This window comes from Lagopus muta, chromosome 7 (assembly GCF_023343835.1).
Source record: "Lagopus muta isolate bLagMut1 chromosome 7, bLagMut1 primary, whole genome shotgun sequence".
Taxonomy (NCBI): domain Eukaryota; kingdom Metazoa; phylum Chordata; class Aves; order Galliformes; family Phasianidae; genus Lagopus; species Lagopus muta.
In genome coordinates, this window is record NC_064439.1 from 31,481,980 (window position 1) to 31,508,453 (window position 26,474).

The 26,474-nt window shown below is 42.0% G+C and overlaps 1 long non-coding RNA gene across 2 annotated transcripts in view; it reads left to right on the plus strand.

Moving 5' to 3' along the window:
* Positions 1-25,846, plus strand: part of LOC125695714 (uncharacterized) — a 195,299-nt gene extending 169,453 nt beyond the window's left edge. The window contains exons 5-7 of one of the 2 annotated variants that reach the window (XR_007378043.1): positions 24,403-24,575; positions 24,786-24,846; positions 25,530-25,846. This is a non-coding gene — a long non-coding RNA (uncharacterized LOC125695714). Of the gene's footprint in view, positions 1-24,402; positions 24,995-25,529 lie in introns of those variants that run through there. The other variant, XR_007378042.1, reaches the window with a different exon arrangement.
* The last annotated feature ends 628 nt before the right edge of the window (positions 25,847-26,474 follow it).

A 26,474-nucleotide genomic window follows, 5' to 3' on the forward strand; every position in this document is an offset into this window, starting at 1 on the left:
GTTTTGCTAGCTGCATTTGCTCAGGCAAGGACATTTGGCTGTCATCCCCCCCTCCTTTCATGGCCTTCTGCTAGGCTGTTTGTTGATCTGGCCATCAACATTGTTATGTTTCAGATGGCTGGAACCATGACTCACAATTTCCTCTCCAGAGGGGAAAAAATGGAAAACAAAACCCAGCAAGCTCACTGTTCTTGTACTTGATTTGCAAGCACCAAGCTGCCTTTTCCCAGGAAAAAAAGAAGTATCTTTCTCATACAGGTCTTGAGGAGCTGGTCGTTACTCAGAAAGTTGCTGGATAGCATCATGGTAGCTGGCAATGCCTGGCAACACCGCTGGTGGCCTCAGCTATCTTCTAGCCTCCAGTGATGCCCTTAGCTGAAATTAGCAGATGAAATTGGTTTGCAAGAAGTTTTCTGCCAAAAGCTCACCTAAGTTTTACAACATGAAGCAACTGTCGGGTCAAAACTACGGCACAGATTACGACTAAGATGACTCCTGCTGAAGCAGGTGGCTGAAGACACAGTGGAAATCACTGCCTGTGGTAGCTGCCTGCTTTCCCAAGGCCTTCACTAAAAGACTGGTTTACAGCAGCATTCTGCTACACTGGCACTGCAACCTCATTCCTCTTCCCACTGAACCAGGTGCAGAAGGAACAGATTGAGTCAGCATAACCATCTAAGGGAAATGCCAAAGAGAAAAGGCTTTGCCTAAGTTAAGAAGAACGAGAGGGCCTGCTGAGAGCACAGGTGAACCCAGGTGCATCCCATCTGCAAATAACAAGGATGGCATGGGAAATGGGTACTCTAGTAGCTTAGCCTCCCCTTTGACTAGAACATTGCAATGTATGGTAGCATCAGCCTGGCACCTGCTGACCGCACACATTCAACAAGATATATACGCTTTTTACTAAACAGAGTAAATGAAAACTATTGGACTATCCGTGTGCTTCCAGCTAGGCACAATTTCCTCAAATGCAATGCTCACTACAAATATACTCTACAATAGGAAAGAAAAGATCTGGACCAATATAAAACCAGGAGGCAAACTGCTGCATGCTAATCCTAGCCTTCATGTTTCCTCTTCCCTACTAAAACATTATTGAAAGCATAGGGTTTGGTAAGTCATCTGTGACCTACACATTGCTCAGTATTTCACTCTGAAATCATGTCCACAAAATGAGCATGAAGGGGAAAAAAGAAAAAAAAAACAAACAACCAAAAAACAGAGAAATAAAGGGAGAGAAATTCTACAACCTCCTGCATTCATGCAAATTTTTGCCATCATCTCCAAAGCGGTTGTTGAACAGAGATTTAAGTTGCTAGTAAATGGGCTTAGATAAAAATTGAGGATCATCAGTCCCACCTTTGGACAGTGTTCTGTAGGCTTCTGTGGTAGTCCAGAGATTTCAGGAGAAATGCCTGAAAAGTTGAAGAGGGAAACCACAATCTCTTTAGTGAGCCTTTGAATGAGCCAGTAGAAGGATTTATTACTCCACCGTATAGGCTGCTTGTAAGTACTTCATCTTTCTCTGTGTCTGTTTATTTGTCTCTTTTACTGTCCCTAATGAACAATCCCAGTGCTATCAAGTCTAAATTACAGACACTTTATGTTTCTAACATTCGTTCTGCTGATCTCCCTTCTTTTCTGCTACTTTTGACTGCTGAGATGCATTTGACCTGCTGTTGGGAGGAGATACAGCTGCTAACTGCATTCTACACTCCAACTGCTTCCGCTGATTGGTACAACTCCACTAGCATCAGTGAAATAGCACTCATATCAAGCTGGCGTTACATCTTTTAGAAAAGGGACTATAAACAGTGGAAATTTTGGAGTTTTGCAATTAATTGAATATCCACCACCTAGGTTTTTCCATGCTGCTTTTGAAATTAGCCAGAAATGTTAGGCATCATATGGCATAATTTCTCAGGCAGATGGAAAATTGCTTATAGACGCGTTTGTCGCAGCTCTGCAGGCAAGTGTACTCTTCAGTATACAGCCAGGATTTCTGGCTCTCAAAAGCTCATACCTATGTCATCTTTGTACCAATACAGGGAAGAGGGATCTGAGAAAGCGTGTTCCTTGAGCTTCCCTGCATGCTCAGAACTGATGGGAACATTACCGTGACAAGAGACACTTTGTGGAGCCAGCAGTAAACTATCTACAAGTTTCTTCAAAGTCAGCAGGACCCTGCAGGGCAGTGTCTGTCACTTACTGCATCACGGCTGTCTTGCTTCTCTCAGTTTTATGGGTTTTAATCCATTTCCATCACTTACCCTATTTTATGGTTGTAACTGATAAGATAAATTAGGCTCTTATTTGGAAGTGTCAGAGTTTAGAGAGCACACGGCTGTCAACTGGAGCACAGTGCTCTGAAGGCTTGTCCACTTCATGACCTCATGCAGCATAAAACAGAAATTAAAATTATTTTAGGACAAGAAAACACACATGCATCCCCCTCAGACATTCCTCCGGGAGCTTTTGTGAGATCAGAGTGATTATTTTCTGCTCAGCATCCCGCTCCCCACTGTGCTCGCTTGCTGTGCCCTGAGTGCATATGTGCAGGCACACGGAAATGTGGTAAGGGGCAGGTAATTAGCCTTTCTGGAGGGGACATGACTTTCTCCTGAGAGCAGAATGAGAGAGGTCGGAGGGCTGGAGGCAAGCAGATGTGAGCAATCGAGGAGGGAAGCTCGCAGACAGGACACAAGGTTCTGGTTCATCTGAGGTGTGCTTAGAGTAAAGGGGAGCACAGTACCAAAATTCCAGAGGTAGATCAACCAAGCTTTCATCGACAGAGAACTTTCCAGATCAGCTAGATCATCTCAAGGTCTTGCTGGGATGGGATTTCTGTTGTTTCTGCCATTCCACTCTGCTCATGCCCATACCAAATGTGGCCATCCCAGGACATTTCGTCAGGACTTAGGAGTTCAGGAGCTTGAATGAGGTGAAGGATAATTGGGCACTTCCAGGGCAAAGCAAGAGCCAACTCAGAGTCATTCCAAAAGCACTCAGCCCACGCTGCAGCCTTGTCATGCAGAGACAGTCCTGAATGACAATGTTTTTTTTTCCCCAAGCCCGTTCACCCATTCCTAATTAAAACGATAAGCTGAGGACAGTAGCTCTCTTTATTACATGACCATTCCTTTCCCTTTTCTCCCACAGGGTTAGTGCTTGTGCTGACTGTTGAAAAATCAGTCATTAACAGCCAGGAAATGACTTTGCCATCAATCAGAATATTGCTCAGCCATGTTTCAGCCATTTTCCCTTTCTCTGCGTAATTATTCTCATCCTCTGCTGATTACAGTTTATAATAGCTATAATTCTCTCAAAATCAATCATTACTTGACTTAACCATGGGATTACCAGTAGAAACATGAAGGAACACAGATATACTGGACTGTTTTTTAATTATTTAACAACACATAAGCTTTTAGGTAGATGGTACTTAACATTCCTCTCGGCAGTATTAAGCAGCAATTATTTTATTTTAATTTTGTTTTAAATCATGAAGTGTTTGATTACAAGGCTATTCCAGCCGTGCCAGGTGTTTTGATGACATGTTACAAGCATGTTATTTGGAGGTGAAATCTCAGCGGTTGTCCTAAATTAAACTGCTGTAAAAGGACAAATATCTCTTGTTTGCCAGCACAGACACGGCAGTCAAAGTACAACCCAAGGACCTGATTTTTACATTAGGATTATAGGTTAACACTGTTAAATCAAAAGTTGGCTTGCTCTTATGAAAGGCAAATTTTGAGTACACCATATTAAAAGCAACATTTGGATTTAAAAATCACATTTTTTCCTTAACAGAGTGGAAACTTGTAGTCTACCACACACAATCATGTTCCTCCTACAGCTGAACAATGGCTTTCTGTTATTTCACTTTCACCACGAGTTAACTTGACACCACTTTGCCTCTAATAATTTTCTCTCATCCACATATTCAGTTAGTTTCCTTTACTGATTATGTGGGTCTCTCATGCAGAAAAAGGAAATATTTTAAAATTGGAGGAAATAATTATACGAAATAACCAAAAGTGGAATCTGTATTGAAGAGCAGATGTAGAGTCTCACTTGACTTTTAAGTTAAAATTAATATTTTAATTATTAATTACATTTAATATGTAATTTAAAATAGACCCTTTTTTAAAAATTTGGGTAAGGAAAAGTAATTTTTCAGATTATAGCATTTGATTGGGACAGGGAACTAAGCTAAATGCTTTGAGTGTTTTGAGCCTCCTCAAGGAAACCACTTCCCCATAGAAAAGTAACAAGTTCTGTGATCCTATAATTCCACATCCATTTTTATTTAAAACCTATTCAGATATCTTTTGTGAAAAATTTACATACCAGCTTCCACATATAATGCCCATCTCACACATCTGGTTCCTCTTTGTTTACCAGCATACAGTGAACGGTAAATTATTGTTAATTTTGACCTAATGAACACAGAATCTACAAGTTCTGCTTTCAAAGGCCAAGTGGGGAGAAAACTCACAGTCATTAACATGCAGATATGACATACACATAAATTATGCCCCACACAGCTATCTTTACTAAAGAAATTAACTTCATTGGTGCATCAAAATAGAGCAAATATATCACTGGAGATAGTTTGCCAGTTTCACATAGCAGAAAATTCCAATATGAAATAGCTAGGTACATTGGTATCAATGTTCCCCTGTATTGCATTAGATTGGTGTATAGCATTTGTAGCAGATTTGGAACGTGCATTAAATGGAAAAAAAAAAAAAAAAAAAAGTGTGAGGTCTTGCAGCCGAGGTCACATTTATCCACCCTTTATAACTGCATGCTCTTGCATTTCTCTAAAATCCCCGACTCCTGTCAACTGCATCAGATATGGGTGCAGTATGGAAAGATATGTCTGAAAAGATTTTGTCAAAATAAAAGATTAAAGGACCATTTCTCTTCAGCAGATAGCATGAATGCAGGCTGAGCCTTGAGGCAAAAAAGTCTCTTGAACTGTACAGGCCAGCCACAAAGCCGAGTAAAATTCATTTTATCACTGTGGTCCAAAATGTGGACCAGTCTTGTAGGTTTCCTACTGGTGACTCTCAGAGCAGGAGAGAGTGGTGTCCAGCAATCCCTGCCTCTTGCAAGGAGCTCTGACACAACCCAGGGGTCTCTCGGTCATGTGAGAAATGGTTCATAGGCTCAGGGCCCCAGGGGCCATTATTTCAAAATAGCGCAGCTATCGTGTAGCCACACAGAGCACCTCCTGCTGTATCTGTGCCTTTCAAGAAACAAAGCTGTGTTGTGAACTATTGGCAATGTTAATAGCTTTCTTCCCTCTAGAGATTTGCTCCTGCTTTGGCCCCAGATATTTCAAAATAGCTGAAGCTGGCAGTAAGAGCCATGGGAAGAAAAAAGTGATGCATGTTAATTTCTGGTTTAGACATGATGGGAATTTCATTCTCTTCATTAAAATTCTCCAGAGACAAAGAGATGTTCCTCTGATTCATGAACTATACCTTGTAATGCTCCTCTGTGAGATATCATATATGCAGCCTGATGTCTTTAAGCAGTTTTGCTGTCCTCTCCTTCAAAATACTCCAGTTATCACCCTCCTGATACATAAAACATTCTCTTTCTAATTGTATGATTGCATGTTTATTTGGGAATTTCTGAGCTTGTTTTTCATGTCCTATAACAAGAATAAAGTTATTAAAAATGACAAGGCCATGTTTACTCAAAGTTCAAATGGAGAGAAAAAGGGAAAGGTTTGCAGAGGATCCTGCCAGTGGTAAACAGAAAAATTAAAGGCAAAGGCAAAGCTGAATTCAGAATGACTTGGGAGCAGACTGAGGGACACAGAAGAGTCGGACAAATAATCTGATCTAGTCCTAAAGAAATGCTTGAGGAGGACAGACAGAAGGGTTGTATTGCTGGGTAACCAGATGAGTTGTTAAATGCCTATTAAAAATACCCCATCTATGGAAAGATATGATGTTTTGCCACTCAGAAACTAGCTATATATGTTTGTGCTATTTTTGCTTAGACAAAGAGTGGAAAACTTGTGTTTAAAATAAGTAAAAATAAAATCCTCATTACATAGCCCTGTGTGGTCTCTCCTTAACCTGCTTAATCAACTTAGACCATAGTAACTGCTTTCCAAACATGAAAACAGAGCTCTTAGTTATCCAGATATGGAGGAGACAAAGGCATTGAGGATTCAGAAAAACAAGTTCAAGAGATTAATATTCCTTTCTACCCTCCAAAGAATATTTTTATTCTGCTGTGATTTCAAAGATAAATATGGTAGACAAACATGGAGCACTTTTTCCACTGAGGAACCATTTTGGGAGCACTGAATTCCTTCAGCCATGAAATTCACGTCTCAAAATGTGAACAGAAAAACACTGGCATGGCATGAGGCAGGAATCAGAACAGATGAAAATCAGGAACAAAGTCACTTTTTGCTGAAAAGGTAGCATGCTACAAGGGAAAGTAGATGACCTACTGACTTATTTCTTCATGTTGCCCATCTGAAAACCAAACAACAGTCATCCAAGCAAAATAAGGCAACTGAAAGTCCACATGGAATGAACACTGACACAAAGGTGCTTCACAGCACACCAATGCAAAGGATGCTTAAAACCCTGCAAGAGTGATACTGGGTAAATCGAACAGATGTGATGGTAAATGAGAGTGCCATAAGGACAGCTCTCAAGTGTACATGAGAGAAACTTAAGTTCAGATTTCATTTGTTCGATCAATTACCAACTATTTTAAAACAGATTGCCAGTAGATGACCAAAGTTCTGCTGATCGTTTCTGATGATCATTCGCATGTTTGTACTTAAAGGAGCACGTTCCATAACACCAACTCTGCTGCTGTGACTATAGTGTCACGCCCACCCTCCCAGTCTTTCCAAGGAAAGGGATCAGCTGAAGAAATCATATATGTACTTAGAAGCCACCGAGAGGCTTCCAAAGAGCAGTATGGAGACTTATATTTGGACCATACATTCACTAGGAAAGGAGCATGCAGTTTGTGGAACAGCAGGACGAGTGTGATCAGTAATATTAAGTTTGCACCAGACAGAACTGATAAATATAGACTCAGTTTCATTGCTATGTTTAAGGAAGAGCAATGCTCATCAGATTAGGGCTTCAGCATTGTTCAAATCAGTGTGCAATCACAGCCCCATAATAACTTCATTGATTCATCTTGTAAAGCATCACCAGGGAATTTCTCTCCCCATTTTCTGGCTTGCTACAAGACATTGTTCCAGCTAGGTGAGTGACTTAATGCAAAGAATAACTGAATACACCTCTCAGTTCACCACTCTCTTTCACCACCTTCACTGTCACTGTATACTCTGTATTTTTTAAACGATACACATTACACTGAGACTTAAAATGCCACAGTGAACCTTGCTTTGATGAACTCCATCAATACCAGGAGAAAACTGACTCCTTTAGCCTTTCCAGAATGAGATGCCATGCTGAGAACCTGAGAAGACAAGCCGAGGAGCCTGGTTATCAGTGTACTGAGCTGTCATCATACAGAATGGTATCACTGAATGATGGGGAAAGCCTGTGAAAACAGATAGAGTTTCTTTAAAAACCCTACCTAAAGAAAATATAAATCAGTGGTAGCAATCACACCACATTATTTCTCAAGTCACCTATTTAAAATCACTTTTTTTTTTCCACCTACCCCAGGGTGCCACATATGTTTTCAAGTCTAGCCATAGATTGAGGGTGTTTTTGTGCCAAGTATTACAGACCACACAGAAGAAGCTGCAATTAATGGCATCTCAGTGTTCTGCATTGCTGATCTACTTAACAATCCATTTTCTAGGACATTTTAAAAGTTGTTTAGCCGGCTGCCAAAAATGAGGATCATTAAAAATAGATTCGCAGCTGTTCAGGAAAGCTGAGATATAATTTTGTCTTCATTATGCCTTATTGCAGATGTTATTGATTTAGTCTCACTGCATTTCGGTGGGCAATATCAATTCACGCTGCCTTTGACTTTGGAAACTGGGAATTCCATTTATTCTTATTTTTAGAGCTCACAGTACAGAAGAAGGAAAAATAATCACAGAGTAAATTTAGGAGAGAGCCTCTTTCTGTGACAGCATCATTGTGCAGGTGATTGGAACTGATAAGCTTGTCAAAGCATCCCAAGACAGTGAGCCTGAGATTGCAGCAGTGTGTACAAAGCATGCCCCGAAACTAAACATGAATCTTATATGAGAATGGCCTACAGCTTTAGGTCCAATAGTACAGAACAGAGACAAAGAGAAGTGTGAATGTGATCATATTCTATCTTCATATGTCTGCACGATGCTCGATACTACACTATATATTCATTTCTTTATTATTTCATTATCCTCATTAAAATCTGGCACTGTTCAGAATAATAATTTACAGTGAAATATCCCTAAGTGTACAGTATCTTGGAGAAAGATCATTTTCTTCTCCAAGGAATATTTATTTAGTGAGAGTTTTCACACACAGCTGCAGAAATTGGGTCTGTACACATATAAGTGAATGTATTTGTTTGCATGTATGCATAGGCAGGAAAAAATGCTGTTCCTTGTGGCATGTATGAAGACTCAAGTCACACTTGACCAGTTTATGCAGAAACAGAAAACTACATTTCCTGGTATTCGTTCACTAATGGGGGAAGCCTTCAAAAGCCTCCATGAGAAACGGCATAAACAATCCCTGGAAGATCATGTAGAATGCGTACGTAATAAGTGCTAAAGCCAATGAGTAAAAAGAAAAATAGCAATAATAGCATACGTATTGAATTTTATATTAAATAAACCTCTCAGTCACTCACTCTGAACAAGCATCGCACATACAGTGTTCTGACTGCATAACACTGTTAATGTTGTCCTTTCAGATAGAGAACAACCTACAAACAACCTTCTTGTCCAAAAAGTTACACTGAACTGTTGTGCCTCTTAACATCCTCACACTGACTTGGGTGAGACCTTCTCACTCAGCCAGGCTTTAATGCTTTGTAGCCGTTTTCAATGGAGTGAAAGACAACTATTTCTGCATCCCTCGTCCCTGTTGTGCTGAAGAGGATCTACACACAACCAGCGTGTGGGTTGTGAAAGCAGCTGTGGCATTGTTAGTCAGCATTCTCTTCCCACATACAGTACTACCCCAGGATGAATGAACCCACCACAGACTATTGTCACCCATGGCATTTCTAAGTGGCTCTTTGTCTGCTTCCATGGCTTAATCCAGCAGGCTCCCAATGCTGGAGTTAACACTGCACATTTCTGATTTTCATCTTAGGAGCACTAATCTCCAAAGCCATGGTATGGGACTATCTTGCTGCTTCGCTTGAGTACATATAGTTCTGCAGGGAAGGAAAGGAAAAGACATTTTGTGGCAAAGAACACCTGGTTTTGGTAATACCACAAAATGTCATTTTTCTCCAGAACTGCTGAGAACGCTTAACATTTTGCAATCTCCAGAAGGACTGGGAAATGCAAATCCCACACTTGTATTGGCAAGCCTTCAACTATAGTGGATCTGTGTGCATGGGTAACTGCACACAAATGTAAGTAAAGGAATTCACAGATTGTCTCAGAATGTCTTAAGAGGAAACCAACTCGTAACAGACCACAATATGTCTCACACCCACAGAAGGACCTCTCTACAAAAGGACTTTACACACTGAAGCCTGAAGGAGAGCATCTCATCCAGCTGAGTAGCATACACATACTGAATTTAAAGCATATGAGCTATGAAAGGGAAAAAACAATTCATGTGCTTAGATTAACGTGCTTTGCCACTACAAGGTTTGACCATCAGTCTGCAGTAGGGGTATGTATGGCTTCAGGTGATGCAGTGAGCTGAAGCAACTCACTCTGGCCAAAAGAAAACTGTATTTTTCTTTTTTCACTGCCTCTGGTCTTGAAAGACACTCCCATCACTTGCCATGCACTGACACTGATGCTCAGGGGACCAAAACCTGCACAACAGAGGGATGGAATGACACAGTCAGGGAAAGAAGAAAAAGCAGTTGGAATTAATAGAAATGCAGAAGGGTTTCTTCTCTTCCACTGGATTTGGCTGTCCTTTGAACTGATGCCAATGTATGACTATCACCAAAGAGACACAGAGAGAACTGAATATAGGTGTATCAGCACCCTATATACCAAAATGTTTTCAACTAAATATATGAAATCTGAGCAAAACCTCACATCTTTACAGAAGAAACTGCTGTGTTTCAGCCAAGGCATATAAATATATAACAGAGAAGAGATGTATAGTTATACAGTGTTTGAAGGAGCATAAATCCTTTTGGGCAGCCTGCTTCTCTGTACTTTGGCAAGAAACCTCATCTGGCCCATAGAAGTGGACATGTTCCTTGCTTGTTGGCTTACACAAAAAGGATCAAACCAATAGTAAAAAACACAAGCTGTTACTGCCTAAACTCATAGCTCTAGGTTGTAACAACATGCCTGTGCTGCAGATCAGTGGGTCGCGCCCTGTTGGTCCTTGCTCTGTGTCACCATTCTAAGTATCAACAGACAGTAGTAGAGAGCTGTACTCATCACTCCTAGCTCTGGATTTCGTCTGTAAATCCATGTGCGTTGGCCATCTTGACCTATTATTTTCTGCTTTCTTGCTTTGTCTCTCACAATTACTCTAAGCCTGTAAACACCATTGGTGATAATGCAGTTTGGGCTGCAGCCATTGTCACCAGTAGGTCTTTCTGGTGTGGGAAGCATGGACACACCATATAGGTAGGAGGAGACTTTGAATTTTAGACAACTGCAAAGTGCAGGTGTGTACAGATAAACATGGACCTTGCAGATCCTTGCACACCTGGTGGAAGAAAACTCATTTTAAAGCACATCTAGTTTGTTCGGATAAGTAGTTTAAGATCAAGACAATAATAACCTATAATTCACTGACAATACTGACTACTTATCTTCAACTACTGAAATGGGAGCCCTGTGTCTGGATGTGGAGTTCAGTATGACGATCCCTACCACGTCATCAGTTCTGAAATTGCTTAGCACTTCTTAAAAAAACCAATTCAACTTCTGTTCTCCTCCCTCAGCAGACAGGATTCATCTGCTGCTGCATTTGCAGCTGATGATAATTCCAGTCCAAAAGTACTCTGAATTTTACTGTCTCCAGTACCCTATAGAGTTCAATGTCTGATTTGACTGTCTAGAACTACCTTTGAGAAAGGCTTTTAGATAGGCTGATAGATTACATCTTTCATTGCATAGAAGATTTGTGAAGGCTCAGTAGAGACAATGGGCAATGTTATTTCCTCCCACTGGAGGCTAATGTCAGGTGGTGACACCAGTGCACTCAGCCATGCCTTATTCACCAAGCTGCTTATTGTAGCAAGGCACATTTCACTTACGGCCAAAGGTGAACTGGCAAAAATGTTTCCATCAAAGAGGCACAGGGAAAGGCTCATTCTCTGCCTGGGTATTTCTCCTTTCTGTATACATGTAATGTCTGCTTACAAATCCCATAGGCTGGTGGCTTGATAATAGTGATACTGCTTCCCTAGTGCCACCCTCTACCTCCTATTGCTCCATGGAGTTGCAATGTTTTATGATATATGCCTGGCTTATGATACTTCTATGCTTTCAGACACCCACCTGGGGCCTCTGGCTAATTCCACTGCGTAGCTGCTGCTTTGTGGCACTGCAGTACTCTGCTGCTGCACGTGCAGAGCATCTGGACATTTCCACAGCGTGACACACTTCCTGAGGAAGCCTCTGTATCTCAGAGGGAGAACAGAGCATAGCAGAGCTTGCCAGAGCCCAGAGGAGCTGGCCTCAACCTCTTCTGCTGTGTGCAGCCTATGGTTAGTCTCACATCCCTTAGCAGCAGCCATGGAACAGTATCACAATCCCAGTTCCCCTCTTATTTGGCTTCCTTTACTCCTGTGATGTGAGCTTCATCTATGAAAGACACTTGATGTCTCCTGCTTGTGCCCTGGACCAGCCATGGCTACAGCAGGATTAGATGTGACCATCAGGGAATGTTTTCATTGTGCTCTGTGAATTAGGATGAGTCCACCTATCCTGTCAGAGATGCTGGCACTGCAATGAATGTCGGGCAGCGCTCTCCATGTACATACCTGAAGTCACAGTGCTCTTCCTCCCTAGTGGCTGTCTGCTTGTCTTCCACAGCCACAGCTACTACGTTATTTCTAGGAAGAGCTGCAATGGCACATAGGATGGTTCTGTTTCTCAGCATTTTCTCTGTTCAGAGGACCAAACTCTACCTGTGCCCCTTATTCAGAGGACCATTTAGACCACTGCACTCATGGACCTCCCAGAACATCTCTTCATTCAGAAATTTCAGGGTCTGCTTCAGGCTCTACTGCTATCTGGGCCGCGCCCCTCATCCCGCCACAGCTTTATCTACAGTGATTTCCCTTTCTCACTTGCAAAAGTATTTGCTTGTCACATTTCATACAAAGAGAGCAACGCTTAATTCCCGGCTCTCCCGCTGTAACCAAAGCGGCAACACCTGTCTCACACGGGACGGCCCGGCGGGAGGCGGCGGCGGGGCGGTGCTGCCACCTGGTGGCTGATGCCGAGCACCGGGCTGCGACGATGGGAACAGCGCCCCCCGGTGGCGGCGCGGAGCAGCATGGCACGGCCCGGCACAGGGTGGCGCGGCGCGCAGCTCCGTATTTTTCGCTTCCCTTCTGCTTTACGTCTCCCTTTGCGTTTTTTTGCCTGCAAAGCTACGTGGGAAGAGTAGTAACGGCTGTAGGAGGCCCAGCCACGCCGCAGCCCTGGAACAGTTCAGTGCTTTTCCCTTAGTTGCATTCAGATAAAGCATCTGCTTTGAAACACAGTGTTATCTCTAGCTGAAATTCTGTTAGGAAACAGCTTACCTCAAAAGCTGGCGAGCAGTGACAACCCCTACTAATACGTATTACAGCACCAGTGTTAACATTGCCAGTAAATCAGCATGGGCAAGATAGAACCACTGAGGATCGTAGTAACTGATTAGGAGTTACGCATAAAAAAATTAAGTCTGGCTCAAGCCCCGGGACAACTGATGTTCCAAGCCCTTTATTATTTTTGCAAATGTGATCCCAGTAATTTCATCAGCATGGGAAGAAATCTCCATTTGGTTCCCCTCCCCACCAGGAGGCTTCTTCTTATGCTGGAATTAATAAATAAATCATAAACCTCACCTTCTCCTTTCCTCCTTGCCCCCCAGATCCCTCAGCCTTTGGGGATAGCATTTATCAAGCGAGGGTCTCAAAACACTTTACGAAGGTGGGCAGGTGAATTATGACCTCCCTTGCCTGCAGACAAAATTACAGATCTAGCAGAGAGTCTCTTCGGAGACTGGAGGAGTGGAATTTGTTCTCCTGAGCATTCCATGGGGAAGCAGTGTCTCCATTGTGCAGGAAGGAAATGGAGGATGGGAGTGACTTAACCAGGATCACAGTGGCATCCCATGGCTGGGCTGGAAATTGATATCTGGCCACCAAGGTAAGATAGATAAGGAAAAGCAGTAAAGAAAACCCAAGAAGTTATAGTTTTTAGCTATAGAAAAGCACTGGATTCCTTGAGTACTTCTTCAAATAGAATAGGATTCCGCCTCTTTCCAAAAATATCAGTTGAAAATGTTGATGTCCTTCTGTCACTTGAAAGAGACTTGTGGACAGGACTTGCTCTCTTGTGAAAAACACATAAGGAAAACAAAACCAGCCCCAATTTTGCCTGGCAAGAGAAGCATGGACCCAGATCTCAAGCAGACAGCACATGGAATGTTGTGTAGACAGTCGTATCTTTACAATTTCCTGCATGTTTAGGCCTGGTCAGCAAAAGTACAGATGACCTTACCCATATGTGTGGCTGACTGCACTAGGGTGGGTTGAAGAGCACTGGCCACCGTAGGGCAATAGAGCGCAACACCAGATCCAGCCCTCACCTCTCTGACATTAAACCCCACACAACTGAAGTGTTCTGCATGTGCAGCTGAAGGCAGAAAAGTCCTTCCCTAACCCATCGTAGCAGGCAACGGGACCTTCTGCAGATTTCTCTTGTTGCTTCACTATTTTATAGAATCACAAAATCATTAAGGTTGGAAAAGACCACCAAGATCAGCTACTCCAACTATCACCACATCACCACTAAGCCCAACAAACCAGGGCCCTCACAAAGGTCATTGTATGAAGACCACTGTGCAAATGCCATTGCTGGCTGGATGCATGTGTGGGCAGCACAGATGGCATAAGGCTCCTCTAGGAGCCTGGAGGCAGTGGCAACTCCAGCAAAGCTGGAGAGCTGTTGCTAGCTGGGACAAGTGTCAGCTACTGCAGAGGAGCACAGGACAGCTGCCAGATGGGACAACCTGTCACCAAGGACATTGTGAAAGGCAGCAAAGAGACTCTTCCTTACAAACTACAGCATATTTTTAAAAGTTCGGGCTACTCCAGCTGCTGCAGCTGGGAGGGACCTTGCCCTTGATCAAACTCCTGACATGCAGTTCCCTGGTCACCGTGGTGGTGCCTCACAAATCCCCATTCTGTTCTCCTTTGTCTCCAGCTTACTGATTTGGAAAGGCTTTCGCAAGCTTGCTTCTTTCTTTCTTTCCTCTTTTTCTTTTTTTTTGAAAATAAAAAGCATCTGCCCACTCATCACAGATTGGATCTTCTTGTAAGTCAGAGACCCTGCAAGCTGCTCACACAAACATTTACAGGGACACAAAGATGAAAGGATCCGCATCTGGCCGACTCAGCAGCCTGTTGTTTAAACAGCAGCACATGATTCATACTCTTCAGTTACAAAATAATAACATGCTTTTAATTTACACAGAATGAACCCAGAAAACTATAATTAGAAAAAGAGTTTCTGGAACTGCAACAAGAAAATATTAATACCGTGCAAAAAGTGATCCAAAACCTCCAGTCCCATAGAGCTGTGCTGTCTAAAGCATTGCGATATCCAGTTTTTCTCTCTTAATCCAATAGAACAGCATCTCTGGAGCAATCCTTTGTGAGTGTTTAGCCTCACTGACCATAAATCTTAGCCATTTGACACCCAAGTTATTAAATTATATTTGTGTTGTATCGTAACACAATGCTTAGCCATATATCATGCCCCCAAGGATAGCCACGGATCCAGCAAATGGTCAAACAAAGCTTCTCTTTCCAGAGCCTCTTTAAAACTGAATCTCTCTGATGTGCAGGCAGTGCTTGATTTTGCTTAGTAGACTGTGTTACACATGCATATTGTCCAGGTTATTAAAATATGGTCACATTTACAAGGAGAGACAAATCGCCAGCACTAGCACCAAGTCATTTCTTATTACAATTCTTAATTGGGATTTCAGAGAGGTCATCCATATTATGTCATAGGTAATAAAATTTTGGGGACTGAGCAGAAGTGAGAAAAATAATCTTACCACTGAATTATTTAAGGTTTAAATTCCTCTGCATGGTCCTTGGAGGATCTTCAGAAGCAATCTCTTCCCCAGCATGCACAAAGCTATGCCTCATTCAAACACCATGTGGACGCTGCCTAACAGCTCGTATTCGTCAGCTGTATGCTAAGGACCAGCTGTGGTTGCCAGCAGTTTCTGCCTGCTGATTGACCTTCCCCGGGGTGCAGCACTCACCAGGTGGAAGTCAGAAAATTCACCCCCAAGAAGTGCAGTGCCCCTTATGGTGAATTATGAAGTTGGTGATTTGCCTTTTGGCGTTAAAGGTGAGTAAAACCATCACATCTTGTCTCAAAGCATGTTACTTCTCACGGTTGGTCCCAGTTGGTCTCACACCTTGTGCTTCAATTGTGGCTAAGGATTGTGCAGGGCTAAAAGTCCTCATGGTCTCGCTGGCCCTTCCACATTCACTTCTGGTTGTGGTGCCAGTATGTGTGTGGCCACAGATGTTTTAAATTGCAGTAGTACCTCCAGAGAAGCCTTAGCAAAAAGTTCCTGCCAAGTGTCCTTCTGCCCTCATGAAAAACTAGCACGGATGACTCATGACACCCAACAGGGGAGAACCACACCTAACAGTTCTGACATCATTTTCTCATTGCTCCAGCTTTTTGCATGCAAATTTCTTGCAAAGTAATTTCTCTAACAACTTCAATATCTGTACTAATGTAGTAACAGAGCCTTCTCCATTACTATAATGTCTTTCTAGTCATCGGTTCTTAGGGTTTATTATGTGAAAATTAGAAATACATTATTATCAGAAAAGCTATTCTCTCAACTGTGCAGACATTTACAACCTGACATAATCTCTTAAAATCTGAATTGTTTGCAATGAAATAGACTTTTTTTTTCTTCGTGAAGATATCAGAGAATTTCAATTTCAGCTAATTCTTCCAATTCTAATGAGTTTCCTTCTCTAAGGAACTGGCAATGTTCTTTATGCTATAATAGTTCCAGGAACAATTGGAAACTGCTTAGATAATAGCATTAAGTTTTTAGATCAATATCACTTTTGTAATGGGATACTTTGCCAGATCTAGGTATCTGAACTATTCCCCTCTTTTTTTCCATTTTTTTTTCCTTTCCTTTCTTTCTTTTATCTCATTTTATTTTTTCTTATCATCTTCTTCCTTTTCCTTTTTCTTTTGAAGATTTTTGAAGATTTCCCAGAAAAGTTCTTGTACACTGGGAAATCTTGATACAATTATGCACACCAAGAAATGACAAGCAGAAAGTTCATTGACAGAATCCATGGTATGACACATAGACAATTCTATTGTTGCTGCATTGTAGGTGAAATTCCCAAACAGAGGATCACTTCTTTCATGCATTTTGAATACTTTATTTTGTGTGTTGTAAGGAGTACATACTCAGTGAATTTGATTACAGGTAACTATGTCTTATGGGCCCACTGAAGACATCTCCTTCTGTTCTTGTTAATCAGTTCATAAACTTAGACTGATTTTGTTTGTGTAGATTCAAGCTTGCATTGACAAAATATGCAATTTTACTGACAAGTTAGATGAATGAACTGTATTAACCCCAAGAAGATAAACCTCATCTCAAGCAGAAATCACGTGTCCGGTCCAAAACTTGTATCAGTCACTAGAAATAATTCTTGGACTTCAGCAGCCTTCAGATCTGGTCCAAGGCTTACAGCTGCTGACATGAAGCTTACACTTCTTGTCTTGAGACATTTCTGAACCGACTTCTCATTCTCGACATCAACTCATAGCATTTTTTTATACAGAATGCTATGATCCTTGTTATTTAAAGATTTTTGTGGCTCTGAAGAACATCTCAGTAGGATATTGCAGCTTGCCACCTTGCATTTTAACTATCTGCCATACTTCTCCTGTGCAAAACTGCTGAAAGTCTACCTGTATTTGAAAGTTCTATAGATTCCTTCGAGTTTTGGAATTGCTAACAGAACCGCTGTGAAACTAGGGGATAACCTGCATGGTTTTCATACATCTCTTTTCTTAGGTGAAGGAAGAGCATGGGTAGCACTGTCTCTGTGCCTCCCATACCCATCTTTCTGAGCTGTAAAAAGTAGTTGTGAGGGAAATGTCTGCAGTCTTCTGCAAAGCTGTTTGTGATTTATTAGTCCTGTGTGGGGCAGGATCCTACCTTCTTCTCTATGTTACCTTTTGTTGTTTTTGTTGCTAATGTCTTCAAACAAGATTCCATCTCTCTACCTGGTTCTAGTAGTGCCCCAGCTGTGAACATTTGAGTGCTATAAATTAGCTCTTGAGCAATCTCAAGAGTATGTCTCATTGTATGCTCTACCACTACAGCATGTGTTCTGACTGGTTCTCACTGCTCCTGCAGCCTGGGATCAGCGATCACCTTACACCAAGCAGCACTGTAGTTCCAGTGATGCTTCTTCTGTGCCACTTGACAGCCACTTTGTCATCATTCTTCCATCATTCATCTGCTCTCAAGGCTGACATACGGTTCCTATTTGCAATCATCACCTTTAAGGCATGAGAGAGCAAAAATTACCTGCTTGAAAGTCTAAGTTCCCTGCAAATTGCACTTTCAACCAAAAAGCACTAGACAAAAGTAGCAAGCGTGCCCTAACTGAGCTAATTTTTCAGATCAGGTTCTCTTTCAGTACAGAGTGTCCAAGAGGGCTTGTGCCTACATCTACATAAAGGAGACTGGGGACTGTTGGGTTTGTCACTGTACCAAGAGTCACAAACAACGAAGAACTGTGGCTCCTTCTCCTCTCCCAGTACAGCATGTTCCCTGTCTGCAAGTCTGAGGGGGTGGAGAGGCCTGTCCAGTTTACTGCGCCATCTGCTAAGTTCAGCCAAATCGCTTAATCTTAACCAATTTCAAAGGGAATGAGGTCAAAACTTCAGAGGTGACCTCAACTTTCATAAAATATTTGCTGTCTCAGATGTTATGAAGAAAAGGTTGTTTCAGAGGAGAGAGGATGACTTGCCAGGATTCTTCCTGACACTGAAATGCACTTCCTTCTCCCTCTACAAATACCAGAATGCTCATCACTCGTCTGTTCCTGGCAGCAGCAATGAACCATCCCTTGTGACCTCCCCAGCTCCCTCAGTGCTACAGTGCTGTGAGGGACCCCAAATCTCTGTATGATGTACGCACAGTCTGTCCCACACTTCATCTCATGAGTCTCCAAGACACATCTCTGTACACTCACACAACTTCCACCTCCTCCCAGTCCTCTTCATGGCCAGACATCCTACAAAAACCTGGGACTCCCTTTAGATGTCCCACTTAGACCTCTATGTGGTGAAACACAGTTGGAATCTGTATAGGGCTATGCCTCATGCAGGTATTCCCTGCTCAGAACTCCTCCAGTCATAAATTGCAAGGGTCATTAACTGGTCCCCAAACACCACCTCCTCTTTTCCTGCAAGTTAGATGCTTGCTTTTACCAAAGAGAAAAAAAAAAAGAAAAAAAAAAAAAAAAAGCTCTGTAATTAAATGATGCATAAAGCTTGGTTTTTACACATGCAATATACTGAGAAAATCCTTGACTTTATCATTTGTCCAGAACTCTTCAGATTTGTCATGCAGTAGAAATGCGAACGCAGAGCATTCCAGAGCAGGTTTTTCTGGTATCCACTCACCACGAGTAAGCACAAAGACATTTAGAGCATGGGGACAGCAGCTTTTGAAAATGGAGTGTGTTGCTAGAATTATCTTTTTTCCTAGCATCCTCACCTGGATCCTGTTTGTCAGCTATGGCTTCTTCCCAGTGTTGATTTGCCCCATCTGGGAGCTGGGAAAGAGCAGTATCCCCATCTGCTACACAGCATGTGAAGAGCAGGACCCAGCCAACAAGAGTTGCATGTAGATGCTGAGATGGAAGAAGACAGCAGCCAAGTGAGGGCTTTGAAGGGGAAGAAACATTTGATCACACAGACCTCTAACCTCCCCTTAGGAAGAGAATATGGGAAATATTTTTATGTTCCTATTGTCTTGGAGGGAGGATAGTGCCTAAGAATCATGTTGATCAAAGACAATCAGTAACACAATTACAGTTGTGCGCCACTTGTGTGGGAGCGAAACAACACATGATATTTTAGCACCAGATCCTACCTTGAAACACAGCTGAGGGGGACAAAGGATCAGCAGAAAACCTGGGGATGCACAAAGCTGGTTTTCTGTAACCTCTTCACTATCCTACTTAAATACAGGCTGGTTCAAACCTGGATGTTGATCAGCCGAGATTCTTTGCCCTTAAAGCTTTGTTCCTTATATACCAGAAATGATGGAAACACATCAGATTCCTGACAATTTGTGCATTTTTTCCATAGCCTAATAAAAGGTACTCCATTTTCACATGAGCCTTACTTCACTCTGAAACTGAAGTAATGTTGTTCTTTTATTTAATCCATTCTTATGTCCTGGAATCACTGTTTTATGGTGGTATGGGCTTCAAGAACTCCATCAGAGGAATGATCTTTTTGGATGGAGACCTACATATGCAAGCAGGGTTTTTTTCAGGAGTTGTTATTCCTTGGCCTTTCTTGAACTTGTTTAGGGTATTTTAAAGACAGTTTGAATGTCATGCAAGCTGTATTAAAAGAGAACTGAGGGTGACTCAGCATTTCAATTTAGATGAGATTGTATTTTCAGGTATGTGGAAACAGGTCTGTTGCCATGTTAAATGTGGGAGAAATGGTGTCTTACAAAAGAAATCAAAGCTTTGTTGAAGTGAAGAGACATGGTGGAGTCCAACAAAAAGGTCAAAGCTTGCTTTGTCTGCTTTGTCTGCTTTTTGACCAAAGTCTGCTGCTGAACAAGACTTTTCCAGTTTGCACGGTTTTTACTTTTTACTGGGACATCTCAGCTCCCACAGCAGTGGAGGGGCACAAAAATGATGGGATTTGCATCAAGCCCCGTAAGTCCAAGTTAAAAGACAGTCAAGAGAACTGCCACCACCACCACCAAGATCCTCTGATGTTCAGTGCAACAACAGAAAAGAACCGAAGAGTACCATTCCCACAGGGAGACTGGGCTCTTTGCCTGTGGCACACCCCATCTTTCTCAGACAGACTCTCATGAATGCCATACAACATCAACAGGAATACAAAGCCCATTGACTCCATCCCCTCTGGCACAGAGCCTTGTGCCAGGCCCCCCACTGTTGCTCTGATTGTGCAGAGTGCAGAAGAGTGAGATCACTCTGTTGCATTTTGAGGAATGGCCTGCAGATGGGAACAATCAGATAAAGCCAGTCACCATTACAGAGGAGGAAAAAATTCAAATAAGTTCTTTAGTGAAACATAGGAACAAAGAAAGATCTTTCTTCTTGGTGCTGTCCAGCCACTGCTTCAAATCTTTGCCTGAAAGTACGAAGCAATGCTTGGCCCACCTGTGTGAGTAAGCAATCACAGCAGTCCATGTGGAGGACAGGCTGAGAGAGGCACATCCTTCTACCAGTACAAGAATGCCTGGGGCCAATCTGAGAGACAACCTCAGATCTTTCCTGGAAGCCAGTATGTGTGCCTGATAGGTCAGTGAGGCACAATAAGCCTTCCGACCACCATGGCTAATTTTGGTCAAGGCAGCAAAAGAGAAGCAGGAAGAGGTTTGGAAGAGCAAAGATTTATTGTGGCGCTTTGGAGGACAAGAGTAAGACCAGTGTCATGAAGGCACTCATAAAGGGAGGCAGGAGGCTTCCAGGTTCCCACCAGGAAATCATGGCATGGAAGCACAGCAGCAGTAAGAAAGGGAGACAGAGAACACTCTGAGTTCTTTTTGAGGTCTTCTGCTTCGACCCTGGGAAGCCCACACCCACTGATTTTATGAAGTTGTAAAGCAACCTTGGTGTAAATCAAGATGTCAGTGCCAGTACTGTAAGCTCTTTGAAATACACACCACCATTTTGTCTGATGTTTTGACAGCCCCAATCCCAGCAAAGTCTTGCCACACAACAGGGTCTCTTCTACAAAATTTACAAAATGGTCTGGTTATTCTTAGCAAGATAATCACTAATGCTGACAATTCCAGTGCTACTCAAGATGGAATAAAAAGCAGGACCAGTGACTTCTATTTGCTTCCATGGAGTAAAGTTCATTTCTATCCACAATTTCTTTTCTTAAATGCAACTTCATTTAAAAGAGGGTGATTTTGATTACTCTTTGAGGGCTGTTATGCTGTCTGCCCCTGATGCCTGAAGAAGTTTTTGTGCTGCTATAGCGAGAGGAAATCCATCTCTTCCCTTCTTCTTGTCAAGGAGAGCAGCTCACCACTCTGAAAGATTTTGAAGTCATGTTTCCTCCCTAGACAAACTCAGAAACGGTCATTCAGAGAGCATCTCAAGCATGCACATCTACACCAAACCACAGTGCTTAAATAGCAAACAAGAGTCTCCAGTCTCAAATCCCAAAACAATTTAAGTTGCAATTGGCTATGCATAAAGTCTTAAAGAAAAGCAATGCAAAGGTTGGAAGTGGGCTCAAAGGTTCTTGCATGAGTTTCTTTTCAGTAAGTGGCAGTTTCCTTGCAGGAGAGGTTAGTATCATCATCATTATCATCATCATCACTTTAGCTGTGACAAAAAAATATAAGTGACTTCAGCGATCTAATCTGAGATGTCCTGAGAACAATGTTTATTCGTTAGGAAATATAGCAACAAACAATATCTAGTGATCTAAAGAAGCAACTTGAAAAGGAAAAAAAAAAAAAAAAAAAAAAGGATCTGGAATTTGGAATAGTTCCTGTGACACTTTGTTCTGGTACTAATTTCCTGACAGCACTCATCACAGATAGTCCCTGTTCCCTGGCAAGAACTAGCAACACTACCTGTGCCTTTGCAGATGGTTTGATGTGTATATATCTTTTTGGAAGCACACAATTTGTTTTTTGCCTGAAATGTATTTGCCAGAAACTTTCAACTGTCAAAACAACCCCTTTCCTAGCTCATGATCTCACAGCAGTGTACCCATTAGGCTTCTGTCCAGCCCAGAAAGACCATGGCGACATGCATTGCTGAGCACTGGACTGTGTTCTCATGATGAAGCGCTAAGTTGAAGTTGGCTTGAGAGGAGAGGCAGTCAGCTTGGAATAAGACCTGGGAGAGGTTAGTTTTGGAAATGCTTATAGCAGCAGTTTGTGTAAAATAGTGCGAAGATTGGGCTCACTGGGTCACCGTTTGGCAGCTGGAGGAGGAGGACAGTAAAGAATGTGGAGCTTTTATTTGTCCTTTTTACATACACCTGTGAAATAAGTGAGATAGTTACTCTGACTGGAGTCTTCCTCTTGGGAGGGAAAGAGGACAACAGTAAGAAAGCTGTACATTCTTAATCTGGTACATTTGTGTTAAAAGACATACATTATACAGCTTCAGCTCCCATGGAGGGAACAAATCCTGTCAGAATAGCATTGCAGTATGAAGAAGTGGGACAGCACCATCACCGAGACATATTCATGGCATCTGGTGAGCAGGTCCCATCCTCAGAGCTGTGTGTGCCTGTGGAATAGAGGAGAGTGGAAGCATAAGCTATGTGGGGAAGGATTTTTTGCAAAAGCCGATCGTAACAGTCCATGCCATTCCATTCCCACCATCAGCTTCATACCCACTGGGACTTTTTGTTAGAAAGATTGAAAAAAAAATTCTGTTAAATCTGGAACAAATTTTAGAGGAGGCTCCATTTGGATTGGTCTCTCTGTTGAAAAGTGTTTTTTGGGATCGGGAAGGAAAAGAAAATGTTTTGAAATGGTCAAAGTATCCCATGACTGTGATTTCTGAACAATAAATTAATTCTCTGGTTAAATTCATTCTTTGGGTAATGTATGCTAGTGAAAAAGGGTGTATCTTTGAAAATATCAACATTAAAACTGATGATTCAGAAGTAACCGAACATAGGTTTTGTTAACCTATGTTAATGAACAGAATATCTTTTCTTTCTATACATTACAGATTTCTTCTTTCTCATTTCGACTCTTAGTTCTGATTTAGGAAGGGCAGGGAAGAATGTCAGAGTGCCTGTGAATATTTTCACAAGGACTCAGGAGAACTTTTTCCCACGCCACTCTAAAATCAAACCCTCCAGATGCCAACAGATTACTGATTAGACTTTCCTGCCCTTGACTTGGGATCATCGTGTTGCAGAGCACTTGGGGACAGAGCAAAAGTCACCTCTCATCATGCTGTTAATGATGTTTTTCCACAGACTGTGAAAACACATTCCCAAGAAATGCCTTAAATGAGTGACTCCAGAAATGTTGTCAGTAACCTCTGATTCTCAATCCCTGTGATTTATGTCTTCAGATATCATGAAACTGGCTTTAAAGCTGCACAAATGATGATTCTGTTGTCAAGCTTTTCATTAGACCCATTTAGTTCTTTTCACATGAAAGCCAAGTGTCTCTTGGAGGACAATTGCCAGAATTTAAATGGTCAGTGCAGGTAGCAATGCAAAGGCAGCTTGCAACTGAGACTGGGGGGATTGGGTCTCTGCATGAATTTCTCTTTGGCAGTAGCCATTGCTTAGGATACTTAGGATGCAATACTTCTCTGTGAGGCAGTGGTTCTTTCCTACATCCAATCTCACTTATTTTGAGAAGTGTTGATGAACAAGTTTTCTAGCTGAATAGGTATGATGTCAGGGAAAATGTGTTGATAGGGTGAATATCAAGCCAATTAGTCGTGCTGGGTTTTATCCTGAGTGTGGAAGAAAGATCATTCAGCTGTAATCACTCCGTGGGTAAAAAAAAGAAAAAAAAAAAAGGGGGGGGAAAGAGACAAACCTGGGACCTCTGCACCTCTGCCTTGCCTCAGCTGTTTCGTCTACACTTATGAGAGACCAGAGCTGCAGGGATGCTAATGGGATCTCTGGCGATTTTAGTGGAGTTCCCTATAAAAACTCTAGGTCAGACCATCATTCTCTCTTACAAGAAAGCTGGCTTATAGCAGTGACAAATAAATCTCACAGGTATTTAACTTGCACCCAAATCTTTTTCTTCTTCCCAGGACATGCTGCCAGCCTGTGACCTTCTGCAAGGCGGTCTCAGGGCCAGCAGTGTAAAGGATGAGTTAGAACTTCCTCTCACTGTCATCACAAGCCCAGAGAAGAAATGCTAACAGCCTCCTGTGTACTGCGGTGGAAGGCAGCTGGCACAGAAAGTGTGGAACCACAAGAAAAGGTGAAACCAGAGCTTTTGCAACGGGAGACATTGGCAATTTGCTGAAGTTTGTTGTGATTGGTTTTGACTTAGGCTCCTTTGTCTCTTCAGCTTTTATGGAGAGATAAGGAAAAGAACAAAAATGTAGCAAATGCTGTTTAAAAACAGCTACGATTTGCTATAATGGTGCATGGCCTCTCAACTTCATTTTTAATTAATTTCCAAATCCAGGAAATCCATTCATCACAATTCTGGAATGCTGGAAAACTCACTGAGGAACTACAAAGCGCAGGTAAAGCAAAAGCATTTAAAATAGTTGCAGATGAGCTGATAAGAGGCTCAAAGAAACAGTTAAATTTGTGTGCAGATAACTTAACCACAGTATCTGGAATGTATAAACATAGCACTTTTTTTTTTTTTTTCCTGGCCTTAAAATTTGATCCAAGTCTGGGAGTTAAAAAGTCCCATTTTGTGTAATCAGGTTCTGGTTGAACATGATTGCTGAATTATTTTAAATTGAAGACACATGTCTGGATGTTGAGTTCTGTATATTATTCCAGGATGGTGTCCATTAGGTCTTATCCACAGGGGCTATCTTCATTCCTTATGCATCAGGATTAGCAAATGGTGAATCATGAATATGGAGACAGTGAAAAGAATGTGGTACTAGTTAAAGGGTGATTTTGGAAATTATCTTCCATGCATTATTCAAAACTTTTCAGTCTCTCCTGCACAGAGTCCCTAAGGCTGTTTCAAAGTGTTATTTTAAAGCACACTTGTACAAGGCATTTGCATTCTTTCATTTTGAATCTTGAGTTTAACAATGAACCAACATTTGCCTTAACCCCTTGTCAGTCCTAAAGCATTCTCAAGAGTATGAGTTGCTCATCTAATGGTTGCATTGCCATATGCTGTCCTTCTATAATAGATCTGCCCCTGACCTCTGTGTTTTTACATTGCTTCTTTTACTGGCAGATGGACCATTACATAAATTGAAACATATTTTCATGGATACTCCCAGTGGTGAGAGAGTACTGTCTCATTAGCTCCATGGGGAAAGCAGTCTAAACCCAAAGCTGAGTAGCTCACCTATCCATATGGTGGGTGAAAAGAGGTGTCCTTACAGCATATGCTACAGGCAGTGGTGTCTCCTGAACTGCTAGAAGATGAAAGTTCTGAGGAGTGGCAAGGAGATGATGAACAAAGAGTTTGTCTTTTTCCTGTCTGGGTTGTCCAAATACTTGTGTAGCTTTTAAAGACTGCGCTGGATGCTCTTTGAGTGCCCTGCAACCGTGTACCACAGGTCAATCACCACAGGGTGCTCTGCCCTTATCTTTTCCCCACACAGAGCTCCTGCAGGGAAGGTCTCTGAAAGTCTTTATTCACCAGAGTTCTTCTTTTTAATTAAATGAATCTTCTTGTTTGTTATGTTTGTTTGTTTCAAATCAAAATAAAATCGACAAAAAGAAGACTTAGAAACATTCACATGTTTCTGTTTTCACATGTTCGCAACAACCGTAATGGGAATTTTATCCATCTTTTAATCAAAACTGTTGGAGAAATTACACCACCCAACTTCTTCGCAAAGGAAAACACTCTTGTCAGTGTGTGGACGACTTGATGACAGAGTCAGCAGTGATTCTGATATAACATTTCATGAAAACTGAAAGACATCCCAAAAGCCTGCACGGAGGAAGCGGCCACAAAATATGAATACCTATGGCCTGTTCAAAATGCATTCCTCAGTTTTCAGCCTGGGAAGTGACAGAGTTCATTGTGCAGATGGTCTCTGATTCCATCACAATGGTATCTCCATACACCACCTCTCTCCCTCCCTCTTAGGCAGGGCGAATCTGCTGGGCTTTAAATCTTTCTCAGCCAGGAGGAATTCTGAAAGGAGGAAAACAGCTGGGAAACACA